Source organism: Acanthochromis polyacanthus, chromosome 16 (genome assembly GCF_021347895.1).
Source record: "Acanthochromis polyacanthus isolate Apoly-LR-REF ecotype Palm Island chromosome 16, KAUST_Apoly_ChrSc, whole genome shotgun sequence".
NCBI lineage: Eukaryota > Metazoa > Chordata > Actinopteri > Pomacentridae > Acanthochromis > Acanthochromis polyacanthus.
The window spans coordinates 2,173,844-2,182,575 of NC_067128.1; the positions used below are offsets into that span (position 1 = coordinate 2,173,844).

Below are 8,732 nucleotides of genomic sequence, written 5' to 3' on the forward strand. Positions count from 1 at the left end.
CTTCAGGAAGAAAATTCCTTAAAATTTTCCCTCAAAAGTTTCATTAAAAAAACAAATTTGGCAAGAAATTAAAAAAATGTAAATGCATTCAAAAAATGAATAAAAATCTTCAAAAAAAAATCCTAAAAATATCTACAGTGATTCCACATATATCAGCAAAAGTTCTAGTATTTTCTTTAAGAACATTCAGGAAAAAAAATCAACCAAAATCCAGCGAAATTCGCTGGATTTTGGTTGATTTTTTCCTGAATGTTCTTAAAGAAACATTTTTTTAACATTTCTTTTTTTTCCCACCAAAAAATGTTCAAAAATTTCTCAAAAAATGTTGAAAATTTGGAAGCTTTCACTGTGAAAATATATATTTTTGGCGCATTTTAAACCTTTAAAACGGCCAATTTGACTCGCAGGACGACACGAGAGTCACAACAAGATAATTTCAAGATTGTTTGACTTAACAAGATATTTAAGATGCGTTGTCCTAAAACAAGTCCCTCCATCTTTCTGAAATTTCACTTGTTCAGTGAATTTATCTTAAATCAAGTGGGATGAGACATTTTGACTAAAAATAAGACAAACAGACTTGGTAAGATTTTGAGTTTTTGCAGTGCAGATACAACGAAGACAAACTGGATCCGTGTATTCAGGAGAATCGACATAACAAGTGCATTGCCAGTATCAACTCTGAGGAGACTCTCCATCCTTCGGGGCTTATACCGTCTGAGAGAAAGAAAAAAGAGGCAGGATCTAACCTTGTTATTGTTGCACGATCAGCTGTCTGAGCTGGTGTGCTTCTGACCTTCTGTATGTTGGTACAATTTTTCCTCCACATAACCCACTAATCTTGCTTTGTAGTGCAGCTCTCCGTTGGTCATATCCAGGCTTTCTTTTCATTTTGTGGCTTCACTAAACCGAACAAACACCATCAGGCCAGGCGGTCACACAGACCTGGATATGAGCTCGTTAAGCCAGTCCAGCTTCTGAGTCCCACTGTGGGCCTGTTCACATTAAAGAGGTTGATCAGCAGGGACACGCATCAAGCAGAGCAAACTGTAATCTTAAACCAATACAAGGCGTTTTAAAATATATTACAAGTTTAAAGCAACACAGCAAGTCAGGAAGGAAAGCTGCAAAAAGCTGCAGACTCTCTGAACAGATCATTAACAGACTCACATCAGCGTCCCAGTGTGTAGGTTTATTATTCAAGATTCCATTAAATTATCATCATATATCACAAGATCAGATGCAGCGCCTTCATTCTGCTCACAAAAGAAGAGAAATTACTTCGAGTATCAATAATAAAGCAATGAAAGTGAGACTATTTTGTGGTGAAATGCAGAAGATGAATTCAGAAACCTCACATTCAGCCTCGTTCTTCAGGTCCCTAAGATGGTTTCAGTTCTTTTAGCTGCAGCCTTGGAGTTGGTAAATGGTTTTAGGAACAAATGCAGAGCAAATATAAAACCTTCATTCAGACCGACGATGAGACTCACTGCAAATATCATGAGGTCGAGAAGTCAGCTGAAGGTGTTTGGATCAGTTTCAGGAAACCATCGCTTCACGAAGGCCGATAGAACAAAGAAACAGCTTTGAAATCACTCAGAGTTTAACCAGTTTCTGTTTCTAAAGTTTTTTTTTGTCAGTAATTGATGATTAACCCTGAACATTTTAGAAGCTGCTTGCACATCTTGCACATACATTTTTGCGCTGGACATGACTAGCTCTATTAGTTTTCCACAAACAGTCCTTAAAACAGTTTAACAAACTTTTGAATTACGGCAAAAAATGCACAATAGCTCCAGTTCTGCTCTGGTTTCTGTTTCCTTTCAAAAATAAGAAAACTTGGCCAACTAGCGTCCGTCCTTCTCGTTTGTTCCTAATGTTCGGCTGCTTCTACATATGATAATTAAAAAATACTTCTTTAGTTCCTTTCCTGTCATGCAACTGTTCTTTTCTTTCTCCATCAGCTTGCAGTGGTTTCTAATGAGCTCTAAACTCGTCTTTTTAACAGAACACGAGGCTGTGTGCAGCTACAGTGTGTTATCTATCAGCCAAATTCGCGATTCCTTTCATTTTTCTTCTGCTGCTAGACTCCCAGAAATGTTTCCTCTGCTCTCTAACTACCTGCAGACTAAATACACCTCTTGTTCTCTGACTTGTTGAGAGATTCGAGTGCCTGTTCCTTTCTCTTGAACCCTCATTTTCCAGTTCCGTGTCTCCTCGCTGAACCTGCAGCACATTTTTCCAGTCGCAAACAAACATCTCGGTCTAAATTGGGAGCTCATTAGAGTCTCACACATCCACTCAGAGAAGGGAAAAGGCGAGACATTATGAATTGATTTTCTCTATATCTGGACTATAAAAGGCGAGTGCATTAGCATTAGAGAAGATGAACGCTGCGTTTGAGACCAGCGGAGGGGTGAGAGTGGTGCTGAATTAAACAGACATGTTTAACAAGCTGTTAACAACTCTCACCATTCTGCTCTCTCTCTCTCTTTTTTTCTCCTCTTTTTGGTGCAAGTAGCAAAGACAGAAAGCAGCCGCGTCCTGATCGGGTGTCCCACGAGGGAGGAGTTCGCCGTGGAGAGGTGGTGACAGTTCACACGGAGATACTGGAGAGGAGGCCTTAGGAGACAGAAAGCAGAGGCCCTTTGTCTCACAGCTGGGGAAAGTGTGGCTCAAAGCTGTTTAAATGTTATGGCGGACAGGAATGGTTCTTATGAGCCCCGGGTCCGGAGTGCACATTACATGTTAATGACTTGGAACACAGACAGTCGAGCAGAGGCTCAAACTGCCAATTAAGCATATGCTGCAGACGCCACTGGTGTTCACACACAACCATCTGATAGCGCTCAAGCTTGGCCTGCAGATCTGAATCTCTCCACGGGACATGGAGGCACTCCAATGGTGAGTCATTAGCCACAGACATCCCTGAAAAAACCGCGGAGGGATGTAAGCAGCTGCTGATTGGACATCAGTCATTCAGCACCACCCTCTGCTGATGCTTTCTTCTCATGTCGCTCATCTGTTTAGTCAAACGATGATGTTGTTTGTCTGTGAACAAGTAAACAGAGCGGAGTCCAGCGTTTGGACTCTTCAGTTATCCTGTGAAGTGCAGAGCAGCTGACGAATGGCTTCTTATTAAAGTGGCATTAAGCTGGTAAAGTGTTAATACTGATGTGGAAACAATTCCACTGTTATTAAAATGCCTCATATTTTATGGGCCCTGCTCGCTGTGTGTATGTCGTGTTTTACAAATGTCCATCTGCACTCAGAGATGTTCATGTTTCATTGTTGTTTCATTCTTCTACAGCTGAGGGTGGGTTGAGAAACCTACAGAAAGTTGTGAACTGTAGTAATAAAGGGCGGTTGTTTTCCATCTCTTTTTCATTGTTTTATGTATCTTTGTGGTAATTTTGTGTCTTTTCTTGCATGTTTTGTGTCTCTTTGTCTTTGTTCTGGATCTCTAGACACATGTTTAGCATCTTTTTGTGGCTGTTTTGTGTCTTCGTGGTTGTTTTTGTGTCTTTGTGGTTGTTTTTGTGTCTTTGTGGTTGTTTTTGTATCTTTGTGGTTGTTTTTGTGTCTTTGTGGTTGCTTTGTGTTTTTTCCTACATCTCTTCATGGTTATTTAGCATCTCTGTTCGGCTATTTTTCATTTTTTTGTGGCTGTTATGCATCTATTTGTGCATGTTTTGCATCTCTTTATTGTTCTTTGTGTCTCTTTGTGGTTGTTTTGTGTCTTTGTGGTTGTTTTTGTGTCTTTGTGGTTGCTTTGTGTTTTTTCATACATCTCTTCGTGGTTATGTAGCATCTCTGTTCGGCTATTTTTCATTTTTGTGTGGCTGTTATGCATGTATTCGTGCATGTTTTGCATCTCTTTATTGTTGTTTTGCTTTTCTTTAGTTGTTTTGCATCTCCTCGGTTGTTTTGCATCTCTTTGTGGCTGTTTTCCATCCCTTTTCATTGTTTTACGATTATTTTGTATCTCTTCTTGCATGTTTTGTGTCCCTTTGTCTTTGTTCCGGATCTCTTAACACAAGTTTTGTGTCCCTCTGTGGTTGTTTTGCACCTCTTCATGGTTATTTAGCATCTCTTTTAAGCTACTTTACATTTTTTTTGTAGCTGTTATGCATCTATTCATGCATGTTTTGAATTTCTTTACTTGTTTTGCATGTCCCAATGCATGGCTTGCATCTCCTGAGTTGTTTTGCATCTCTTTTTGGTTGTTTTGTATATGTGTGTATGTTTTTTTGTGGTTGTTTTATATCTCTGTCTAGTTGTGTTGCGCTTATCTGTGGTTCCATTGTGTCTCAGTGCATGTTTTGCATCTCTTTGTGGTTGTTTTCCCCCCTTTGCTTGTGTTTTATATCTCTTTGTTATTGTTTTGCATCTCATTTGGGTTGTTTTGCATTTTCTTGTGCATAAATTGCATCTCCTCATCCATACCTGTTTTGTGCATTTTTGCATCCATTTGTGCGTGTTTTGCATCTCTTTCCAGTTGTTTTGCTTCATTTCATGCATGTTTTGCGTCTGTTTGTGCTCATTCTGCATTTCTTTGTGCATCAGGAACAACAGCGTTGGGATCGTGCCACTCCGGCACCTTTCTGGCCGGGACCCTGCTTACAGGATTGACTCACAGTTTATTTAGTTAAGCTTTTTTGATGAAAGAAAGAAACCTCAAAGTGAAAATAAATCTCTACAGAGTGATTCAAATTAAGACCGAGGATAAAACACAAAACAATTGATTGCATAATTCCACCACTTTAAGTCAATATTTAGTGGCGGCTGCTTTGGCAGCGGCTGTATTCCGTGTAGTGAGTTCTGTCTCAGTTTTCATTTCTGGACTTTGCAGAATTTCCCCATTTTTCTTTGCCAAACTACTCAAGATCTGTCAAGTTGCATGAGACACGAATGAATGTCCTGCCTGGACCGTACTGAGGTGTGGATTTGGCCGTGTTAGGACAACTCTGTTGTTTTGAAACTGCGGCTTGGCAGTTTATCTGCTCAGAGATTGTCTTGCACACTTGAAGCTCATGATTTACGTGTATTTTGTTGAATTCTGCTGATTTTTTCTTTCAGAAGTTGTGCAGAAATGAAGCCCTACAGACATGATGGTGGAGGTGTTTTTGCTGCTGTATACTGCTGCATATTTCTAACATCTCACCACTGAGGCTTCCAGGATGCTGCAGTACATCTGGTGGCTTCACTGACACTTCATTTTAATTCACCTCTCACAATGAAAACATTACATCTAGAGGTAACTGCAGTGGCGGCCGCCGCTCTGCTGCCACTGTCACAATCAGAGTCATCACTTTTTCTGTCACAGGTAAATTGAAGTGTGCATACGTTGGTTTTCTCCTGGCGCTGAGCTGGGATTTTCTGTGTCAGAATGTCATCTGAAAGCATCACGGCTCCTTGGACCAGACCCGGTGCTTTTGCTAGCCTTTCACCGAAGACTGATTGATTGAAGATTCCAGCTTGGAGTGATGGAATAATTAGGGAATCAGATTTTGATGTGCTGCGACAGAACACCTCCGGGGCTCTGCTACATATCAGACCCCGATGTCATCTTCAGCGCTGCCAGATGGACGATAACTGCAGAATTTATAGGATAATTGCACCTTTTGTATGATTTGCAATCAATGATCCCGTGGTGTATTAGAATGTCACGGTATTTTTACACTTAATATTAGCAGTTATAATCACTCAAAGCTGCTTCGTTTCCAAGTTGAAGCTGGATGAGACACAACTTGTGATTTCATGTTTTTCCCGTTACCTTGAGTTCACTGAATAGCTTCGCTTCAGATGTCAGTGTTTGGATATTTTCATGTCAGTGAGCCCCAGGAGATTTTCCTTCCATAAACAAAGGTTCCCTCCACTGACATCAGTGAGACAATTTATGTTTTAATAACTACAGAAGCATCATAAGGAAGAAACTTAAAGAGTCTGGAATATTTCTGAGCATGTAAGCAGGTCGACCTTTTTGTTTTCCTGTTTACTTGATTGTTTCTTTTGCTTTTCCTTTCCATTACAACAAACAAAACAGCAAATATCTGTAAAATACTACTATTTTTATCTTAATTTAATACAGTAAAGCAGTGTAATTGTACGGTAACATGTTGTAAAAGAACTGTTTGTAAAAATAAAAAGTTATGACATGGATGCTAAAAAAAAAGAGAAGAAAACAAAAAGAATCTTGATTAGAAATCTTTAATTCTGTGAAGCCAGAAGTGGCATTTACATGACAGATGTCCGACTTCTCCGATCGTCTGCTTTGTAACAGGAGTGTCACAGTCCAGCTGTGGTCCCCTGCCTGTCTCTCGGCTCCGCGGCTCATCAGAGCAGCTGCAGAGGGACCACAGCTGGAGCTGATCAGCAATCAGCAGCACATAAAGCCTGGCTCACCTTATCACTCAGTGCTGGGCCATTGCCTGTGATGCATCTGTCTGGATTGGCTCTGTCATTGCTGTGCCTGCTTTCCGTCCCTGCTATTGCTGGCACTCTACCAAGCTCTCTGCTCCGGTTCCCCCTCAGCTCTGGATCTCCCTGCCTGCTCTGTCCTGCCCAGCCCAGCTCTGGGGCTCTCCCTGCCTGCTCTGTCCCGGTAGTCTTTCCCACCCCTCTGTCCCTGCCCCGACTCTGCCACCGATCCCCGTCAGCTCTGTTCCTACCTCGGCTCTACAGCCACCGGCTTGGTCCCCAGAACTTCCCCACTGTCCTCGCCTTGGCTCCCGGTCCCTGGACTTTTAGTTGTAAGTCTTTCTGTTAGTTCCTTAGTCTAGCCCATGTAGTGGTCGGTTTTTGTTCCTTGCCTTTGTTTCGTTGGAGCCCTGCCTTAGTTTTATTTAGACTATTCCCCGTATGGGATTTTGGTGTGCTTTTGCTTTTGTCATTAAATCTTGGTTCTAGCATCTGCCTGTCTCAGAGTGTCTGCTTTTGGGTTCGAAACCCTCGCATCCTAACAAGGAGGGGAAAAAACACTTTCTTTACCTTATGTTGGGGCAAAGTTATGAAACACTGAATTAATTTTAGCATCTGGGATTCTATACTTTAGCTGTTACCCATGATGCAGTTCACTAAACAGTGAATCAAGCATCTTTTAGTGAATTCTCAGCTGTAAATTTTGTCCACTGTCCAGCGCATTACCAAACTGCTTATTCAGTCAACTTACACCATCGTTTATTGTATTCTGTCTTTCGGTTCTAAGAAAAAGACGAAAGGCTGCTTCCTGAAGTGATTCTCCCGTTGAGATTGCCTGGTGAGAATTTTACTCAGACGTCTCTGAGCAGCAGGATTTAAATTATTATTATTAAAATGCCTACTCCAACCATGTTTAAAACCTTAGAGACTCAGCGATACTTTGTAAGCAGCTGTGTTGTGAAATATTTGCACCAGAGTTATAAGAATGGAGCGACTGCTGCATTAACAACGAGAAAAGCGATCAGAGTGCAGTACTGTGCCAAGGCTGCTCAGGTGATGTATCCTTTCTGACAGACAAAATATTTAATAAAAAATGACCTTGTGCGTGTTATGTATGGACACCGAATTGCATGTAAATTACTCTAATAAAGGTCTGTTGATCAGTTCATTTCTGGCAAGCCTTTGTTTTGCTAGTGTTCAAATAACCATTCCCTCCATGCTTTTATTTTGTAGTATGATATTTTATGTACATTTTGGACGACATCCTAAACTATGATGTTTTTGGTCATATATTGGACGACATACTAAACTATGATGTTTTTGGGACATTTTGGATGACATACTAAACTAGAAAAGCACTCAGATAGTGCAGACCTCCTCCAAGGACAGAGAGGAAAACAAGAAACCCATGCCGTAAAGGATCATGAGCTGGAATTGAACCTGCATCTCCGACACAGTTCTGTTCTCAAATGACCTTCTTAACCAGTTGAGCTATCTGGACACATTGCTCCAATTTGTTGGACGACATACTAACCTATGATGTTTTTGTCATATTTTGGACCACATACTAAAACATACTAAAAAATTCAGTGATCCAGAATCTAGGATCCTTTCCGGATTGCCATCAAAATAAATCAGCTCTTCCTCTTACCATAGTCTACATCCCCTCAAAATTTCATCTGAATCTGCCCAGGCGTTTCTGAGTTATCTTGCTAACAGACAGAGAGACAGACAGACGGACACACAAACGCCGGGTGTCACATAACCTCCTTGGCGGAGGTAACTATGAGGTTTTTAGTAAATTTTCGGACGACACACTAAATTATGACGTTTGTCGATTTTTGGACGATATACTAAACTATGACATTTTTGGTCACATTTTGGAAGACATCCTAAACTATGACATTTTTGTCCATTTTCGGACATCATACTAAACTATGATGTTTTTGTTCATTTTCAGACATCATACTAAACTATGACGTTTTTTATCCATTTTCGGACGACATACTAAACTATGACATTTTTGTCCATTTTCGGACATCATACTAAACTATGACATTTTTGGTCACATTTTGGACGACATACTTTAAACTATGACGTTTTTGACCATTTTGGAAGACATACTAAACTCTGACTTTTTTGTCCATTTTCGGACGACACACTAAACTATGACATTTTTGGTCACATTTTGGACGACATACTAAACTATGACTTTTTTAAATTTTTCAGACATCATACTAAACAATGACGTTTTTGGTCCATTTTCGGATGACATACTAAAATATGATGTTTTTGGGACATTTTCGGACGAC

At 40.4% G+C, this 8,732-nt stretch overlaps 1 long non-coding RNA gene across 1 annotated transcript; it reads left to right on the forward strand.

The window, feature by feature from the left end:
• Window positions 1-555: 555 nt before the first annotated feature.
• LOC127530271 (uncharacterized) lies at window positions 556-7,588 on the forward strand. The gene is made up of 2 exons (XR_007936730.1): window positions 556-2,904; window positions 5,080-7,588. It is a non-coding gene; the product is annotated as an uncharacterized LOC127530271 (long non-coding RNA).
• The last annotated feature ends 1,144 nt before the right edge of the window (window positions 7,589-8,732 follow it).